The 21647-nt window shown below is 37.0% G+C and overlaps 1 long non-coding RNA gene across 1 annotated transcript; it reads right to left on the bottom strand.

Moving 5' to 3' along the window:
* Positions 1 to 751: 751 nt before the first annotated feature.
* On the bottom strand, positions 752 to 2616 carry LOC147511716 (uncharacterized). Its single transcript, XR_015217060.1, has 3 exons — positions 2398 to 2616; positions 1526 to 2108; positions 752 to 1444 (listed from the first exon to the last, which is right to left on the bottom strand). It is a non-coding gene; the product is annotated as an uncharacterized LOC147511716 (long non-coding RNA).
* Between the last annotated feature and the right edge of the window lie 19031 nt (positions 2617 to 21647).

Below are 21647 nucleotides of genomic sequence, written 5' to 3'. Positions count from 1 at the left end.
GAGAAGGCAATCTAGGGTTTTAATATGTGTTTTTGTTTGATGGTATTTCTAATTCTGTTATGACTTGTAGCGGGAACATGAAAACTGTAGCGCGAAAAATATTTGCAGCCAAAAAGAATACATCCGCCCAAACCAAAGCCCATTGGCAACACCAAAAACGTCGCAACAAGTCATACACATAGTCTATTCCGGAATTACCCGTGACGGCAAGGGGGTTGCAATAGATATTTAATCTATAGCAGCACCACACTCGTTGCCAACAATAAACATTTTCAATTTAATTATTTTTCTTATTTATCGTAAATTTAAGCAAACACTTTTGCAACGCCAAAGCGCCGCTCTAGGTATTTCCCAAAATGAAAATTCTATTAAGACGGATGACCTTTAGCAACGCCACACGGTGTTGTAAAAGATGACTTGTTGCAGCAAATTTTAGGCGTGGCAAAAGAGTGCGTTGCAACAGACCCCTTTTGTTGCAGTGAAATGGAGGACACTGCTATTAAATATGTTTTGTAATCTTAACTCTCTACACTTTTTTTTCTTTTAGACATACTCCTAGAGTCTGCAATTTGTTAGCTCATAAGCTTGTGGCATGGGCTACAAAAAGAGGTCCTGTCGAAATCCTCATGTATTGTAATGACTTCTTATATTTTATTATGAATGAATGAATTAGAAGCCTGTGTCTCTGACACAGGTCTTTCCTATAAAAAAAAATAAAAAGAAAGGGACAAAACAACAAACATAAAACTAAGTGAACACCATCCTTTTATTGAGTACTTATATCAAATTCATTGGTACAATTAAGACTTTACATGACAGAAATAAAAAGAATATTGATACAAATAAAATGAAAAAAGATAAAATAGCATGCATAAAACTGTGCGAACACCATCTTTTGGGTGAGTTTATTTTTTTTGTTTTTTTGGGCAAGTTGACCTTCAGACTAACGAGGCTATTGAAATGAGCAACATGAGTAACTGGATGTAGTACACTTCGTGCTTGAGACTCTAATTCACTTAAGGTCAATTCTCGACCATCGGGAACCATAATATAATTGGAGTCGGAGCTGCAACCACAGGTATCATGATTCATCTCATATTTCTTTTGGTGAAGCTTAGTCCATATTTGTTTCTCAATGTCTTCTAAAATCCAGATGATGCAACAATGGTGATCAAGAGAGCCAAATACGAGATACAAAGATCCCTGACCACCATTAACTTTAAACACAAAATCAAATTCCTATCAAACTTCGAAAGGTTTGGCATTTCAATTACCTCCATCTTCTCACTTGCAATGTCCATTGAAATGATTAAATGCCTTTTGGCACTTTTAAGATAAGAAACCCAATATACTTTTCTATCAAACACCACTGGTTCACATCCAACCCGATAACACTTTGGCAGTGTCAACTTCCTCCAAGATGCATTTTTTATGCAGGTACCACCTAAAGTCAGCACCAGGAGCTTGTGAAAATAAGGAACTTTATAAAGTGTATTACAAAAAGGAATGGATGAAGGATCTACACCATTAACGTCTTCGTAATCTTCTTCAGCCCTTGCGTACCAAGCTAGAATCTTATATTGCTGTATAGTATCGTCAAAAACTAGTCGAAAATATTCATAATTCTTCTCAGGGGGAGAAGGTATCTTGGTAGAAAATCGAGTGACTGGGTTGACAATGTGGTAAGAATCAGGACTATCATAACCAACAGGGTTAGGGTTAGGGTCAAAAGCTCCCATAAAAAGCAAACCATCACAAGAGTCCTCTATTATCAAGTTATCATCATTGAACATGTCGTGTAATACGTTAAACCTCTCTCCAGTAATGTCATTGCAATAGTAGTATGTGGCAATCCCATCATGCTTGATTAATCCAGGTGGAAGAGATCTCGACCAATCGAGGTGAAGTTTCACAAACCATGGATCAGAAATAGTTTTGTTCCAACGCTTACAGACGCACCTGAGTGTGACAAGAGTCTCTGTGGAGACGCGGATGAGTATCTCTCGGAAGATGTCATGGGGTAAATTACTAATACTATTTTCTTCTTCTGTTTCTTCTGTTACTTGTTCCTTTGTACGACGACAAACTTGATCTGAGAGAAGCATCTCCTGAAAAGCACGCAAAAGGAAGAGTTGAGAGAGAAGTATGAAGTCGGAAAAAAGTAAAAACAAGAATAATAAGAGGTCGACGTTATATTTAAAAGGCTTCTTTTCCGACTTGTTATGGAACTCATAATCTTTGTTGGATTAGTTCGGGTTTCTGTTCTCATTTACAAGTAACGAAGTAAAACTCCAATTATGTATAAAATTATAAATCAATCAATTTCTTAATTAAAAACCAACCAAAGATAGATACACAAGAAACATGAAATTCATAACAGATGCAAACATGAAATACCTGGTGACAAATTGGATTAATATGTGTTACGAAATGTAAATTGGACACAAATTCGAACCGGAATTTGGGAGTGTTTCAAATTCAAATCGAAATTTGGGATGCACCGAGAAGCGGTCAGTCCACAGAAGAGTTCCAAACGAGTCAAAATTGGTAACTTTCTATCTCAAGTCGGGCCCTAGGCCCTGCCAAGAGCCCAAGACGGCATGAGTGCTTTATTGTTTGAACTTCGAAGTGCAGTGGCAGTAAACAGTAAGCTGCCTATTTTGCAATTTGTTTTTAATCTCATGTTTATCGAATTAGTGGAACCTATGACTCTTTTACCAAAGCGGAAATGCAAAATATGGCGAATAGCGATATATGTGGATTTCTTAGGAATCTTTTTTTTTGTTTACAAATTAGTGGAATCTATGACTTTTTCTTGTTAATCAATTTTTGTATAGTAAACTCGTAATATTCTTTGTATTCTTCAGCAATGTAGCCTTTGTATTCTTCTTTGTTCTCTCTCAACTTCTAGTTTCTACAAGGTATATACAACTTACTTGAAACCTAAACATAAAAAAAATCAGTAAAATGGCATAAAACGCCAATACTTCTTCCTAAGCCTATTCATCCCACTCTTAGTAGCTTTACTTTCATTCAGCTTGCACTACTGCAGCAAGGTTAGTCACTGGATGGCGATCCCACTTTCTCTGGTGTTGTCTCAGATTCTTATCACATACTCTTTGAAGCTCTTTGAAGTCCAGAACAAGGTTTTATCTACTTAACGACATACCTAAACTTTCTAGTCTGGAAACCACCTGATCTGGCCTGATAGATGCCGAAACACTAAACTCTGTTTCCTGTCTGGGCAAGTTTCAGAATCTGGGCAGCTCGAAAACGATGATTGTGGATTATCAAGATCTCCAACCTCAATGATGTCTTGTTCTGAGAAATTACAGCTTCTACGAAAGTCTTGAATTGGAAAACTGGATGTACATTCCTCTAGGTGTCTCTTGGAGTCTGCCAAAAGCCCACAGTGTTCAGCCCTTTCAACCTACACAGGAGTTTGAACTGATGTAAGACAGGGAAATAGAAAATCGGTAAAAACGTTTTTCGCTTCTAACTATTAAATCATGTCAGAGTATGCACGTGTGAATAAAGATCAAAAGTATCTCAAGCTACAGTACAAGCATAACATGTGTATATCTTCTTACATGATTTTCATTAAAACTAGCTTATGGAAATTCCAGCCGTGTGACCAATCCAATCCAAGGCAGGTTCAACTTTCAGATTGTCTTCCGAAAGTGCCATTGCTAAGCAAATCCAAAAGTCCATAACACTAAACTTTCCTAGCACCATCCCTGCCTCTGACCACTACAACGCAACCACTACCATACAGTGATACAGATCTTAAATCTAGAAAGACAATACAAGGACCAGACACTACTTAACAAAGGAGAAAACAGATTATATTCAACTAAACTCTAGAACCATTCTCTGAAAAGGGGCGGCATCAAAGTGAACATGCATACTGTTGGGTTTGTGGAACCGTCGAGCTTTGCTCCGGTGTCCGACCTGTTATCTTCAGTTTTCAGTTTGGAGAAGAGGGCGCGACCCGCGCTCAACTATGCTATGGACAAGGCGCGACCCGCGCTTAAATTACTGGAGCTGGCGCGACCGGCGCTCGGATTAGCCTTGGCCAAGGCGCGACCCGCGCTCATGCTTTCTGAAATTTTCTCTGATTTCCGATATTTCGGCCCAAAGCCCATTTTCTCACCGTTTTCTATGTGTACTTATATAAAGAAAATAGAATAGGGTTTGAGATAACTTTTGAGAGATTCATTTCTTGGGTATTGTGGGAGCTTTATTGAGTTAGGGTTTGAATGAGGCCTCTTGTTCTTGATTCTTGATATTTCTTATAAACTCTCCGGCTATAAAGGAAACTCGGCTCTTGTGTGGGTGTAGGTAACATTTACCGAACCACTTAAATCTTTGTGTCTCTTTGCATATTTACTTCCTTATTTATTGTTTGCTAGTTATGAGTGATAATAAATTAGTGGCTTTGCTTGTTTGAGCTTGTTGTGATAACTACCAAAGTCTTGGGTGGGTGATTTCCTTGGTGTGATCTCCAAGTTGAAATCATTTGGGATAGAAAGTAGCTAGATTGAGGTGTGACTTTATAGTGAAATCTCCCAACAAGTGGTATCAGAGTACGGTTTTGAATCATTGGAACAAGGTATGTGAGGAAAAACTCCACCTTTAGCATTGAATCAGAACTAGCTCTAATCGCCCTTTAGAACATTAGTACTTCATTCCAGGATCAGCATAAATAACTAAACATAGAAAACTCTTCAACAGAGCTATCCAGAGAATAATAATAATGTAGTATCCTGTTGTCACTTGTATCTATCGATTTGTAGGAATTACCTGTGATATATAACCACGTATTAGTACTGATTAATGTATTGACAGGGAGCTTGGTAGAGAAACAATGGGTACTGTAAGTGTATGTGTATCATGTGTCTGAAAGACTGAGACAAAGGAAAAAACAATCCATGCAACCGCGCATATAGTGCACAGGTAAAAAATAAACCACATACTTTATACCCTCGACATTCTTATCATAAGTTAGAACGGTACGCGAATGTGTCTTTGAATATCTTGAATTTTTATAATATTTTGAAGTGCAATATGTAGCAACATACAAATTTGCCAATTTACAACTCTCCCAACTTATTACCGAATTAGGTTGGATACAGGTTTGAGGTTTCACGATGTCACAGGTTTCCAAAGAAGTAGATGAAAGATATAAGATAGAAGGAAATGTGAAAAGAGTTTTGGGGTTAGCAGAAAAGCAATTCCAAATTTTTAGTACAAGAGGGAGAGGCCAGGATTTAAAGATCATAGCTTCTTAGAAGTGTTAAACTAGATCAAATTTTAAGATAAAAGAAAAATGGAAAACACAAGTAGAGCCCATCAAAATGATAAGTTTACAGCAAGACAATGACAATTCAAAGAACAAGAGCCTGTAGCACTTCCATGATAGCATGGTTATGATGGTATTCATTTACAATCGCTACAAATTGAAAACTATTCCCTAAGTAGTCTAAGTAATGCATTTAAGTTTCCTTTCTTTGCTACTCATTTTTTTTTATCAACCCAGACACGGAATCTTCCTAATTTGTAGCAATTTTTTTATTTTGTTTTATCTAACACTGTTTGTTACATTAACTTTGGGGTTAAATGAGTGGAGAGGTGTTGATATATTTTTGTAAGGTGTAAAACCTTAACTTTTCCACCCGGCGAGAAGATCGGCCTCTTTGTGAAAATCTGAATTGGCTAATTAGTGCTCCTTACCTCCTCTACTTGTTTACTACTTTTAAGTAGAGAGGAAATTGATAAACCGGTGAGCTATGTGGAAATGTTTAACTACCGAATGAAGAGAATACTTAAAGTAGCTTGGTATAATTGGCTTCAACAACAGGTTCTATTGATGTAATTGATATGTAAACATCGTGCAACTTCAAATAAACCATGAAAATCTAGTCTAGCGGTTCCATTCTTGAGAAAGTCGAAATTATCGACTTGCCCAACAACTTAGCACTTCTTCATACAAAACTTCGATGCTTGGTTTCATTTTTCGATCTTGATAGTATTTCTGGAAATGGTTTTCTAAAACCTTCGAAAGTTTAAATGGATCGAGTTCAAATGAGGAGTTTCTCAAATGGGGCTTGTTAAAAAACATCGAGAAAATGGTAATGGTATGGAAGTTAGGGAAACTCATTCCCATTGCAATATCTAGATCTGACTCTCGAATGACAACTCCTTAAGAATCAAATGCCCCGAAAATTATGAAATTTCTTGGTCACTATAGATATTGGCTATGATAAAGCACCAAGATTTTAAGGCACTTTATCGTCTCCACATGGACTCGGGAAGGTACATCCACCAAAAAGCGCATTTGAGGTAAACTGTTGGAAAATAATCTGTAACAAATAGGATTAACAATGGAAATTGGAAGGCGAGGCGCGGACTAGGTCGCTCTCTTTAAGATATTGCAGTCTGTTCCTCACAGTGCGGACATACACGAAACCTCCAGGATACAATAGCCTCAGAACGCCTTGATGATCAATGCCGTTGAAACCAAAACCAGAAAAGATAACAAGAACTAATAGTCTACTACCATTATAAGTGAGAGAAGTTTTTCTTAAAAGAGAGGGAAGATGCGAAAAACTGATGTGTTTTGAACTGCTGCTTAGCCTGGTTTTTATAGGTAAGTGAAAACGCAAAAAAGGGATATGAGCTGAAAATTGGTAACGTTCCTGCCAAAGCAAAATGTCTTTTCTGTTTTAACCAATTGGTTATGCGAGGAGAAGGTATTAAGAGCTCAAGCCCAAGCCCAAGCCCAATTTAAAATAACAAACAATCCCCCCACTTATTTTAATAACATAAATCAAAATAAAAATTATGGCAGTCACTATTAGTTCCAATATATCAAGCATAAATAAAGATGTCCAAGACTAAAACATTTACGTAGTGAAGACTACTCAGAGTATAAGATCCATAAGTGACGAAGTCTTTAACTTAGGTCTTGTGTATACAATGAGTTATCATCACGCATAACATACTCATTGTTCTCTTTCCAAACTCACACATTAAAGGCCATGTGCTTCCATCTTGGATTCGTGAATGATCTAGAGAATTAACCCTCATTCTCATAGAAAGCGGCTTATACTTTCACATTCACTAAGTGAGTTCTATCAAGAGTGCTCTTGTAGCTTAGGCACTTCGTCCATAAAGACCATAGAACTTCATTAAGAGTTTTCCCAGAAAACTACAACCTCTAATCGCTTCAGGATCACATGCATACAGTTTACTACTTTACTTATCTAAAATTTAGGACAGATAAGTATCAATGCATGCATGTCTTATACTCAAACATTCTATGACTTGTTTTTCCTTTTTAACCTAGTTCTTAGGATCTCCAGTCCCTAGGTTGGGTTACCATCATATACATTTATCTTTCAATAGGTTTCAGTTCCATACTTTTGGCAGTAGTCCACACTTTTTCTCTGGCCAGAGCTTTAGGAAATGGATCTACAAGATTATCACCGGATCTCACAAAATCAATAGTCACTGCACCCTTGGATATGTAATCCCATACAGTACTATGTTTACGACGTATCTGTCATGATTTACCATTATAAAACTTGTTGTGGACTCTCCCAATAGCCGCAGTGCTATCACAATGTATCAAGGTAGCTGGTACCAGTCTATGCCAAACCGGTATGTGAGTGAGTAGGTCTCGTAACCAACCAGCCTCCTCACTTACATTAGCCAAAGCAATCAGCTCAGACCCTATAGTAGATTGTGTTATAATGGTCTGTTTCTTGGACTTCCAAGATACAACACCTCCACCAATGCATAACACATATCCACTAGTAGCCTTAGAGTCTTCTAAAAGAGTATTCCAATCAGCATCAGTGTACCCTTCAAGAATAGCAGGAAATCTCTGATAATGAATACCTAAATTGATTGTTCTCTTTAGGTATCTCATTAACCTGCCTATTGCTTGCCAATGTTCAACACTACCTGCACAAAACACCTACTGCATAGGCAATGTCAAGTCTTGTACAATCTATAACATATCTTAAACTACCAATGATACTAGCATATTCCTTCTGATTCACAGGTTCATCATTATTAATAAACAATTTAACACTTGAATCAAAAGGTGAGCAAATAGGCTTACAATCGAAGTAGTTATACTTCTTTAACACTTTCTTAACGTAGTGTTACTGATCTAACCATATGCCATCTGATGATCTTGTAATTTTAATCCCTAAAATTACTTCTGCTTCTCCTAAGTCTTTCATATCAAAGTTAGAAGACAACAAGTCTTTGGTCTCTTTTTACCGCATGCAAATTAGACCCAAAAATAAGTAGATCATTAACATATAAGCATATTATAACACATATTCCATCAGAGTACTTATAGTATATGCATTTGTCACTTTCGTTTATGTAGAAACCATTAGCAATCATAAAGTTATCAAATTTTTCATGCCATTGTTTCGGTGCCTGTTTTAAACCATAAAGTGACTTCGCTAACTTGCATACCTTTTTACTATTACCTTGTTCCACATAACCTGCTGGTTGTTCAATGTAAATCTCCTCTCCTAAATCCTCATTTAAAAAGGCTGTCTTAACATTCATCTGATGAACAATTAGATTATGAACAACAACAATAGATAATAATACTCTGATTGAAGTTATCTTAGTAACTGGTGAATATGTATCAAAAAAGTCAAAGTTCTCTTTTTTGTCGAAAACCTTTGACAACTAGTCTGGCCTTGAACTTTTCTACTAAACCATCGGTTTTAAACTTTCTTTTTAAAACCCATTTGCTTCCTATAGTCTTACAACCAGGAGGCAAATCCACTAACTCCCAAGTCTTATTTTCCATGAGAGAATCTATCTCACTCTGAATGGCTTCTCTCCAAAACTTAGAGTCAGAAGAGGCAAGAGCTTCTTCTATGGAGGAGGGATCTCCTTCCAAAGAAAATGTCACAAAATCAGATCCTAGATCTTTAGTGACCCTAGCTCTTTTACTTCTTCTTAGTTCAGTTACAGTGTCTGTGTCCCTATCATGCAATCTAGATACATCAGTAGCAGAAACATCTTTGGTAGAGGTCTTAGAGGAAGATGCACCCCCACTAGCACCCCCACTATTTGTAGATAAATAGGGAAAACTATCTTCTAAAAACTCAGCATCAGATGATTCAATAATAACATTACTCTTTATATCCAGAAATCTATAGGCCTTACTATTCATAGCATAACCTAAAAAGATACACTCATAGGCCTTATTCTCAAGCTTAGAGATTTTGGGGTCATGCTTCTTTATAAAGGCCAGACAACCCCATGTCCTGAAATAACTCAAGTTGGGTTTTTTGTTTTTCCATAGCACATAAGGTGTAACCTTAGTCTTAGAACTAGCAATCATATTCAAAACATAGTATACAGTTAAAATAGCTTCACCCCATAAATTTGAGGATGCTCCAGAACTAAGCAACATAGCAACAGTTAATTCCTTAAGTGTTCTGTTCTTACGTTCAGCTACTCCATTCATTTCAGGTGAATAAGGAGTTGTCGTCTTGTGAATTATACCATGTGATTGTAAGAAAAGATTAAAATCAGTAAAATCATACTCAGTACCTCTATCACTTCGAATTACTTTAATGTTTCTATCATGCTGATTTTGAACCTTAATAATATAAGTTTTAAAAGCACTTAAAACATCACTCTTATTCTTCAACAAATAAACATAGGTAAATTTTTTTTTTGCTTAAAGGTGATTGATTAATGAATAAAATAAGGTTACAGCTCTACACTTTGGTTACAAGAGGAAAATAAGAAGATAACATTAAGTTACAAAGCGAAAGTAGGTAGTATATGGATCTTCCACCCTTAGAAAGTCTGGACGTCCATTCCACCATATTTTGGCTCCTGCATCGAGTGTCGCACCATACTTAGACATGCTGTCTGCAGCAAAATTAGTTTCTCTCCATGTATGCGTGATGTTGATCCATCTAGCTTCTCGCTTTAGTTGTTCCCACGCATCCCTCATGGACCAGTGAACCGTATTCTTATGAAAAAGCTGCGCTACAACCTTAGAGTCTGTTTCCACCCATAAAGATGTCCAGCCCATCTCGAGTGCTTTCTTGATCCCTTCCATGATTGCTGCTGCCTCTGCCAAATTATTTGTCGTTATACCCAGTCCTCCAGCAGCTACACCCAACACTTTGCCTTTATCATCTCGAAATACATTGCCCCACCCTGATCGATAAATTTTGAGAAATCATCAATAAAGATAATAAAATATCTTTTACCACCTCTAGTTAGAACACCTTCAAGTTCACAAATATCAGAATGTACTAATGCTAGTAGATTTCTACGTACTTCTCTCAACTGATTTGTGAGGTTTCTTAGTGATTTTGGTTGTAGTGCATGCATGATTCACAAACAAAAAACCATCATTCTTCAAGATAGGAATTAAACCTAGTGTGTTCATGTTCTTAACATACTTCCTATTAATATGACATAATCTACCATGCTAAACATTAACAGAATAAGCAATCATGTAAGTAGAAGTAGAAGTTTTATTTATATCAGCAACATTCAACTTAAACATCCCATTACATGCATATTCCTTGCTAACAAAAATTCCAGACTTAGTGGTCGATAATCGATCACTACCTATCACTTTTGAAAACCAAAGATTGTTCAAAATAAAACTAGAAACTAAATTCTTCCTAATATCAGGTGTATGAAGAACATCTTTCAAAACCAGTTTCTTCCCAGAAGTAAACACCAACTCCACACCACCGGAACCTACAACCTTGATAGTATGGTTGTCGCCTAATAGAACTTCCCCGGTTCCGCGGTTGTGGTATAACTCTTGAACCGGTTTCTATCAAAACAGACATGCCTAGAAGCACCGATGTCGACTTACCATCCCTCGAGACATTGGCGAATTGACTTCAGTTATCATTGCCACAAAAGTGTCCTCGGTCACATTAGCCTCATTCCAGTTCTTGCAGTTACAAGAATAATGTCCCTTCTTTTTGCATGTATAACAAACAACTTCTGTCATGTCTACTGGTGGCCTTTGGTTCAAATTAACCTGGTTTTGGTTCTTATGTGGAGCTTTCTTATTATTATTAGGTTTGTTCTTCATTGCCTTTTTATTAGGTTTCAGATTAGAATTGGTTTTATTAGCATGCTGATTTATGATATTAACTTTAGCCTTGGTAGACGACATAGCCACTTCCTCATTGTGGTCATTTTTTCGGGATTCTTCTTCAATCTGGAGTCTCATAGTGAGACTTACCATCGAAAACTCCTTGGATTTATGTCTAAGAATGTTTATGAAATCCTTCCATGAGGGAGGAAGCTTGTCAATGATGAATGCAACTTGAAATTGCTTGTCAATCTTCATTCCCTCAGAAAGTATTTCATGAACAATTATTTGTAGGTCGTGACACTGAGTCACAACCGACTTATCATCTACCATATTGAATTTAAGGTAACGACTTACATCGTACTTTTTCGAGCCATCCTCCTTAGTATCATACTTCTTTTGTAGGGCATCGTCCCACACATTAGAAGCAGTTAGAAGATAGCAGTACAGGTTGTCAGTAAGTGGATTTAGGATATAGTTCTTGCACTTGAAATCCGCAGTATTCCATTTGTTGACAACAACAGTAAGAGCAGGTTCTAACATATTGACACTTCCTCTTTTTGTGTATGAGATGTGGTATGGTCGTTGAACAAAAGAGAAGCGTATCAAAACCTAATTATCTCTCAATAAGTAAAGGATGAGTAGGGTATCGTTCCACTTTTAAGTATATGTTTATATGAAGGACAGGACTTTGGAAAGGGGTTTGAGGGATTAAAAACTATGATTATAGATATTGTAGATTCTAATGCTAAACTAAACTAAACTAACTAAACTTATACTAAAGCTAAGAATTGGAAATAAGGAGAGAATATGAGAGAGATAGATTCAAGAGATTCAAATCCACCAATGCTTTTGATTCAATGACCTTTTGCTTCATGTTGTTCTCCAAGTAGACTACAATCCGGTCAATCGAAATGAAATGCCGATGCCCTCTTGGATGAAACATCGTTAACAATTAACTCTACTTAAGGTTGTTCCTATGTTCATGTTACTAGTATCTTCTTTCCTTTTATGTGAGCTTGGGCAGCTATTCAATGAATCACCATCTAAGACAAACACAAGGAATACTTCCCTTACTCTAAAACACTACACAACTAGAAGAAAAGTAGAGAATAATAGTATAATATTCAATTACAATAAATAAAACTCTATTCTAGCATTATATTCAATTGCAATAAATAAAAGCATATTACTAGCAAATATTCAATTGCAATAAATAAAACCCTAAACTAGCATGATATTCAATTGTAATAAATAAAAACCTTAATCTATACTTCCATCCCCTGGTGTGGGCAATGGAACTAATAACTAAAAACATAAAGAACTAACCTGATTGAGGAACACCATAAACCAGAAGAATCATTAAACTTTAAGCACCGACTTCATCTCCTCCCTTGAAGGAGAAGATTAGCCTTCCATAAAGAAGGAAGAACACGAAGAACGAGAAGAAGAAGAGTTGAAGAACATAAGACTAGAAAGACTAATTTATTAAGACTCTCTGCCTCAAGTTCTGGAGACAAGAATATAAGTGAATTGGCCCATTACATGAGGCACTTAGGTCCTCTATTTATAGGGGTTACAATGAGCTCTAGAAGCATTCCAAACCGTCATTTGTTTCCTAATACAAATAGGTTTCTTTCAGAGTCCAACTTCATGTCCAAAACTGAGAAGGAATTGGCTACAGTGTCGATTCATGCGTCTGGACTCATTATCCATGCATCTTAGACTCAAGAAATGCGTCTGGACTCACGATCTATGCGTCCCAGACGTGAGCATTGAGTCCAGACTCACGATCCATGAGTCTCAGACTTAGAAGTCTATTTTCCCTCTTTTGCTCCATCCTTCTATTCTCTTTTGCGGGCTTTGGTCCAAGCAACGAATCCTTTGGCCTTGGGCTTCCAAATAGGCTTTAAAATAGGTCAAAGTTGCATCTTTAATAGCTCCAATTCCTTGGCCTTCTCCATGATTGTCCACGGGCCTCCCATGTGATCCTTAATGCTCCGAATTGCTCCGTTTTACCCAATTTTCTCTAATATTCTACAAAACTCTCTTTTTCATCTGTAGAATCTTAAAACATAACTTACAAATACTATTAGTCCACTAAGATGGCTAAACAAGAGGCATAATCGAGGGTTAAATAGCACTTTTTGAGCACTTATCACAACTCCCAACTAGCCTTTTGCTAGTCTCTTAGCAAATAAGATAAAAAAATAGATAAGTGATCAAAATCACATCCTAATAAAATCCTAACTCATTTTCGCAGGCATCACGATTGCATTTACCATATGCAACAAGGCTTTAAACCTTTAAGTTCCCCAAAAAGGACGAGTTATAGTCTCGTGAGGGTTTTCAGGTGATATACCCACAAAATCAATCAATAGCATGTTCAAGAATGATGATATTTTTCAGAGAGAGAAATTCCTTACCCACTTAGTGCTTACTCCAACAGACGGTCTCCATTGCTAACTACATTGCTGCAAAGACTCATAGATTATGATGGGAGATTGTAAAAATTGATAAAATTCTCAATCAAGGCTTATGTCTGTACTAGTCAATCTCTTATACTCTCCTATCCAAGAAACGAAATCCCTAGTTTACCTTTAGACAGATAATCTCGACTTTCAATCCTCACCGGTCATACTCTCAACAAAGAATCTCTCAGAAGATGGTCTACTATTTTACCTCATATATGTGGGGAAAAGAATAATGCATATGAACATCCCACATACTACCTTGAAAAACAGACTTCTGAATAAAAGTAGTCTCATGGAAAGAATGTCAATCACATATGAAGTGTCGGGTCCTTCACTTTAGCATCCTCTCACCTATTCTAGACTTCGTACCATACTGTAATGATAAGTCATGGGTTGTAACTTGGCTTGGGTATTGGTTTATGAAGGAAAGGTAAAAAGGATTCTACGGTTGTTTCTGAAAACACTAAGGGTTTTGCTTTATTATTAGGAATATTTCTTCAAATTCTGTATTGCAGAGAAAATTCTTCCTTTATCTTAGCTTTTCCATCCATTACGTTTTTTTTTTTTTTTTTTTTTTTTTTTTTTTTTTAAAAACTCGGTGGTATATCCTTGATTAGTCTTGGATATGCTTGTTTTCCACTAGCTTCTTTTACTTTGAAATCGAATGATGGTCTTCATTGTATCTCTCGATATTTCCTTGTAATCTTCCTTTTGTGGTCTTTCTTCCTCCTTGTGCCCCTCGTATTCTCGTAAATATATGGGTATGGCTGATAAAGATTTTGGCTATACTCTTTTTGTGCGAGTTGGGTAAAGGGTAGAGGTTTTATGAAAGAAAATGGCTTATTATAAAGGCGAAAGGGTTTAACATGATGGTCCTACTAGGTGGGATAAAGGCTGAATGGGTTTACTACTTGACTTATCAGTATGATACTCTGTTTCGAATAGACTACAAGACCTAATGGCTATCTCCTCAGTTGATGTCACTTTGTGATTAACCAAATCAACGAATAATGAGACTATATTACAACGACATAAAGAACTGAAAGATGTCGAGTCACTAAGACTCGGATTTTTCGTAAGAACTCTCCAAAGAATGGGTATAAAGCTCAAGTCTCACGGGCTAAGTCTAAAAATTCTACTTCTAGTTTACTAGGAGTTTAAATCTCTTTTCTAGCAAAAGTACACAAAACTGACCAAGTATTATGGTGGTGCCTTGATAAAGAATTTTATCAATAAGAACTATGTCCAAGCATAATAAATAGTCTAAGCGGTAATGAAATCAATAATATCGACTATCTATCAAACTCAACACTAAGCAGTATAGAATCTATATCCCAGACTCATCATTAAAATTCATTTTTCTCATGCTACTGATATAGAAAAAATATTTTTTTGAAAACTAATTTTCGAAATTCATTTCTCAAGTACACCCTCCCCCTACTTATCCATGCATTGACCTCAATGTATAAAGAAGTAAATGAAATGGATGAGAAAAAGGGAAGATGTTACCATTGATGCCGAATTTTTATGTCAGATCCCCAAGACGTAATGTGAGTATTTTAAAGTCAGATTCTCAAGACTTTATATCATGCATTATCAATTTGGAGTGAGGAGATCAGATTTTCTCACCCAAATCTAACGAATGTTTGGAAGACGAGGAGGTCTCACCTTGTGGGTCATCAAAAATACTCCTTGATATGCTGGAAAGATTGTTGGTGAAGTTGCTTCTCTACCTTGAACTATTTCAGGTCTGATGATTGTGTGATATGCCTTGTGGTTCTCCTGTGTAGAAGGTTGACGAAAATCTCTTTTTCTAACAGGACAATAGTATCTGATGTGCCCTTTACCACCACAGTAATGATAATGGATGTCTGGCTGACTATGCTCAAGGTGGGCGGTAGACTGGTTCACATACTTCTCTCATTCAGACAATAATGGTGTAGAAGAAGCTTCAACAATGCAATGCTTCTTATCAATATGGTTCACTTTACGTTTTGAAAGACTCATTTCTAGTTTCTAGATTGTTTTTTTTCAAAACTTCTTTAAAGCCGATTCTCTAGTAACTGATTTTTCTGGGCAGAAGTCTGTTGTTCATCCTGAAATGTAGAGTTCATCTTCTCAAGGTATGATACTCTCTCTGTCAATTTTCCATTATGCTCACTTAAATCCTGAATTTTCTGCAGAGATTCCAAGAACATGGCTAGCAACGCCTCTATGGTGGGGTTCTCAGGTTCATCAGAGTTTTCTGTAGATTGAGCACTCTCAATTGTATCTTCGAATGGGACGAATTCTTGTATCATGCTATCAAGGAAGTACACCTCTCCACCTTTGGCTTCATCACAATCTTTATGCAACAGGTGAAAGATATTTATGTCCATGGACATCTTACCAAAGTTGATCTTCATTTCACCGTTGTGACAATTTATCAAAGCTTTTGCGGTAGCGAGGAAAGGTCGGCCTAGAATAATTGTAAATTTATCAAAGGCTTCCTGGGTGTCTATCACAATGAAATCCACTGGATAGTAGAAATCGGCTACTTGAACAAGAACATCCTCAACTATGCCTTTGAGAATCTTGGTAGAATGGTCAGCTAACTTCAATTTGACTTTTGTAAGCTTTAGGTTCTCCAAGCCCAACGCTTGGTACACATGATATGGTAAGAGATTAACACTAGCACCAAGGTCTAAAAGAGCATTACCTGTGAATTTTTCTCCTATCTTGCATTATATTGTAGGACTTCCTGGATCTTTGAGCTTGACTGGAGCTTGCTGATGGATAATAGATGTTGTTTGTCCAGCTAGAAATGCTCGCTTTGGAACATGAGTACTTCTCTTTATGTTGCATGCATCCTTCAAGAATTTGGCATATGATGGCAACTGCTTGATCGCTTTGAGAAAAAGGATATTGATGTTATCTTTCTCAAATGCCTCCTTCATCTCTAAAAATTGCTTGTCCTTTTTGCTTTGAGCAAAAAACATAGGAAAAGGTGCCTTTGGTACAAACACATCAGCATGTGTCTGCTCTTCTTTCTCTTTGGCATTCTTGCATATCTTGTCTTGGTCATCTTGACAAATGGGAGTGGAAAGGATTTCCCCCACTTCCTTTTGAACTTCATTTGAAATCTTGACCGATTGCTCTGTAGCAATGTCATCATGAGAAGGTAAGTCAACCTTGTTGTCTATCTTCAATCCTGATATGAGAGTAGTAACTGAGTTTACATGATCATGGAGGTGATCAGTACTAGAAGTTGTCCCAATGTGGCATACATCTTCACTCTTTGATATTGGTTCCAATAAGCTAGGTTGAGTGGCTTGTGTCTTTATAGACAAAGCAGTAGTGAGTTTGTCGACCTTAGCCTCTAGAGACTCCATTCTAGAACATTGACTTGCCTGAGATTGCTGGAGATTGAGCTGAGACTGTGCAAGAAGCTCTAAAACACTTTCAAACTTCTGATTTTTCTGCGATAGCAAAGTAATTGCATTCTCCAAGTTGGCAGGTGCGATATAATTTCTCCTAGGATCTGGCACTACCTCTTCACTTGTATTGGAATTCTGTTGAGAGTATAATTGTTGTTGAGGAACCAACTGTGAAGCTTGACTTGTCTGTGGAATATAACTTTGATCTTGAGAACACGGGGTCCAAAGATTAAATCTGTCTCCAATAATTACCTTGAAAGTTATTACCACCTTGGTTGGGCCTCTGAAATGAGTTTATATTGTACTCTCCAACTAATGCATGTTGATAGTAACCAGGACATTCTAGAGTTGCATGGGAAGTGTCTGAACAAACTTCACAGTATCGGCTAGCTTGCATGATTGGGAGAGATTTAGCTTGAGACTTGTTGATCTTGGAGGGATTCATGGAGAACTGGTTGAATTTCTTACTCAAAGTTTCAATGCTGGTGGCCATGCTGGCCAATGTAGACTTCAGTTCTTGATCTGCTTGTTCATGTGCTTGGTAACCAAATTGTTTTGGCTCCCCCTCCATTCTAGTGACATCCTCGTTGCTAGTAGTCCATTGTTGTGTTTCTTCAGCTAAATTCTCGAGAAAGTTGTAAGCTTCCTCTCCATCCATTGATGTAAACTTGCCTTTGTGCATTGACTGTATCATCTGCTTGTTCATCATCGAGAGTCCTCGATAGAAAAAATGAGCAAGTGTGCTCTTATCATAACCATGATGTGGACATGAGACTAACAAATTATTGAATTTCTCCCAGCTTTGATGATATTCTTCAGTCACTTTTCCTTTGAAATTGCTGATAGCTTGCTGCGATGGCATCCGGGTTTTACGGGGTGGGTAGAACTTGTTCATAAACTTTGTTCTCAACTTCTCCCAGTTGTCTATTGAATTGATTGGCTGTGCAATTAACCATTCAGATGCTTTACCTTCTAGTGAGAGCGGAAAAAGAATCAACTTGATACTCTCATCTTTGATATTCTGGTTCTTGAAAGTTCTGAGGACTGATAGAAATTTGTTCATGTGAACATATGGCTGAACATTGTCTGAACCATTAAACTTTGGAAGCATAGAGATTACTGATGCTCTAAGTTCAAACTGGTTAGATTCTGTCTCTGGAAAAATAATACTGCTTGGTGGGTCTCCAATGATTGGTGAATAGAAATCACTCAGCTTCTTCCTCTGTTGTGCTTGCATGGGTGGGATAGCTTCAGGATTATTGGTGTCCACAACACCTCCATCATTGCGTTCGGCCATTGTATCAATCCTGTCTAGTATTCTTGCTATGCGAAGATGATGAAAGCTATCCTACTATGCTTGAATGCAATTAAACTAATATGCAACTATTCTAAATTATATTAATATGCAAAACTACTTTCCTTCAACTTGGTTGGGCTTTGCAGCTAGTATCTCGCCCGTTGTCTAAAAGTCGTCTCTTCTAGGGGTTATGGTGAATCACTTGGATTGCTTAAGTACCACTTCCCACGACGATAGTCCGCTTGTCAAGATTCAGACAAGAAACACTAGAGTTTGATTTTTCGCTGTGTTGGCTTACAACTTCAATTGTTGAAAAGATCCTAAATGCGATTATACTAGAAAACAATAAAACTAAACTATGATGCAACTAAACTAAGAAAGCAATAAAAAGAATGAAGATTCAACTAACCTGGATGGTAGATCTTGTCTTCAAGATGTCCTTCAAGCTTCTTTCTTTCTTAAAAGGTTGGATGATGCGGCTAAAATTACCTCAATATCCAAAGTTCTAATCTTGAAAGAAAATGTTAAACATAAACAACTTAAATGGCAGTGGCGCCATTTGACACTGCCTCTTTTTGTGTGTGAGATGTGGTATGGTCGTTGAACAAAAGAGAAGCGTATCAAAAACTAATTATCCCTCAATAAGTAAAGGATGAGTAGGGTATCGTTCCACTTTTAAGTGTATGTTTATATGAAGGACAGGACTGGAAAGGGGGTTTGAGGGATTAAAAACTATGATTATAGATATTGTAGATTCTAATGCTAAACTAAACTAAACTAACTAAACTTATACTAAAACTAAGAATTGGAAATAAGGAGAGAATATGAGAGAGATAGATTTAAGAGATTCAAATCCACCAATGCTTTTGATTCAATGACCTTTTTGCTTCATGTTGTTCTCCAAGTAGACTACAATCGGCAATCGAAATGGAAGTGCCGATGCCCTCTTGGATGAAACATTGTTAACAATTAACTCTACTCAAGGTTGTTCCTATGTTCATGTTACTAGTATCTTCTTTCCTTTTATGTGAGCTTGGGCAGCTATTCAATGAATCACCATCTAAGGCAAACACAAGGAATACTTCCCTTACTCTAAAACACTACACAACTAGAAGAAAAGTAGAGAATAATAGTATAATATTCAATTACAATAAATAAAACTCTATTCTAGCATTATATTCAATTGCAATAAATAAAAGCATATTACTAGCAAATATTCAATTGCAATAAATAAAACCCTAAACTAGCATGATATTCAATTGTAATAAATAAAAACCTTAATCTATACTTCTATCCACTGGTGTGGGCAATAAAACTAATAACTAAAAACATAAAAAACTAACCTGATTGAAGAATACCATAAACCAGAAGAATCATTAAACCTTAAGCACCGGCTTCATCTCCTCCCTTGAAGGAGAAGATTAGCCTTCCATAAAGAAGGAAGAACACGAAGAACGAGAAGAAGAAGAGTTGAAGAACATAAGACTAGAAAGACTAATTTATTAAGACTTTCTGCCTTAAGTTCTGGAGACAAGAATATAAGTGAATTGGCCCATTACATGAGGCACTTAGGTCCTCTATTTATAGGGGTTACAATGAGCTCTAGAAGCATTCCAAACCGTCATTTGTTTCCTAATACAAATAGGTTTCTTTCAGAGTCCAACTTCATGTCCAAAACTGAGAAGGAATTGGCTACAGTGTCGATTCATGCGTCTGGACTCATTCTCCATGCGTCTTAGACTCAAGCAATGCGTCTGGACTCACAATCTATCGTCCCGTGACGCGAGCATTGAGTCCGGACTCACGATCCATGAGTCTCAGACTCGAAGTCTATTTTCCCTCTTTTGCTCCATCCTTCTATCCTCTTTTGTGGGCTTTGGTCCAAGCAACGAATCCTTTGGCCTTGGGCTTCCAAATAGGCTTTAAAATAGGTCCAAGTTGCATCTTTAATAGCTCCAATTCCTTGGCCTTCTCCATGATTGTCCACGGCCTCCCATGTGATCCTTAATGCTCCGAATTGCTCCGTTTTACCCCATTTTCTCTAATATTCTACAAAACTCTCTTTTTCATCTGTAGAATCTTAAAACATAACTTACAAATACTATTAGTCCACTAAGATGGCTAAACAAGAGGCATAATTGAGGGTTAAATAGCACTTTTTGAGCACTTATCACATATCTTCCGCCGTAGGTCGTTTATCTGTCAGAACATTATCAACCTTCACCAAAGTTAGATAAAATGTCATCTTTGCTTTCCACCATTTGAAGTTTTGACCAGCAAACTTGAAAGGGCGATTATTGTTGTTGTCGTTTCTGAACTGGTTTCCTTCCTCATGTTCCATTGTTAAACAGACAAAATACCTTAAAATTGTTGGAAAATAATCTTTAACAAATAGGATTAACAATGGAAATTGGAAACTGAGGCGCGGACTAGGTCGCTCTCTTTAAGGTATTGCGGGTTTGTTCCTTTTGGTGCAGACAGACACGGAACCTCTAGGATACAACAGCCTCTATAAACGTCTTGATGATCACTGCAGAGCAAAAACCAAAATTAGAAAAGAGAGCAAGAACTAATAGTCTATTGCCATTATAAGTGAGAGAAGTTTTTCTTAAAGAGAGGGAAGATGTGAAAAACTGGTATGTTTTGGACTGCTGTGTAGCCTGGTTTTTATAGATAAGTGAAAACACAAAAAGGGGATATGAGCGGAAGATTGGTAACGTTCCTGCCAAAGCAAAACGTCTTCTCCGTTTTAACCAATTGGTTATGCGAGAATAAAGTATCAAGAGCTCAAGCCCAAGCCCAAGCCTAATTTAAAATAAACAACATAAACTCTTTACCCACTGCCGTGGCTACTCCATATCCAGTGAAGTCCTAAAGCTTGTTTAAAAATTCCAATACTTAGGTCATAATCTATCCATAACATAGGTAAAAAAATATAAGTATGTGTGCTTTAATAGGCAGGGAGAGAGAGTATGTCTACTAGCAAGCATTCATATGTCCTATATAAAAGAACTGATATCCAGCCATTCCAATTCTGTAGCGAAAGAACGAACATATCGAATTGTGTGCAAACTTCAGAGGTGCACATGCAGATAATAAAGTATGGGTGGACAGACATAACAATCAGTGGTAAACAAAAATGCAGTCTGAAAGCACTGCACTGCAAAAATTCGGGATACGGCAAAAATTTGGTATGGGAATAATTAAAGAATTATTCAGCGACTCAAAATAAAGGTACGGTCAAATATTCAGTCAAAAATTCGCAATACGGCAATTATGCAGTGTTTAATTAATACATGTTTTAAACGTTTTGTTGCAAAAATTCGAAAGTAAAAAATTCA

This window comes from Coptis chinensis, chromosome 3 (genome assembly GCF_015680905.1).
Source record: "Coptis chinensis isolate HL-2020 chromosome 3, ASM1568090v1, whole genome shotgun sequence".
Taxonomy (NCBI): domain Eukaryota; kingdom Viridiplantae; phylum Streptophyta; class Magnoliopsida; order Ranunculales; family Ranunculaceae; genus Coptis; species Coptis chinensis.
Note: the sequence above shows the minus strand (reverse complement) of the source record. Positions and strands in the feature narration are given on the sequence as shown.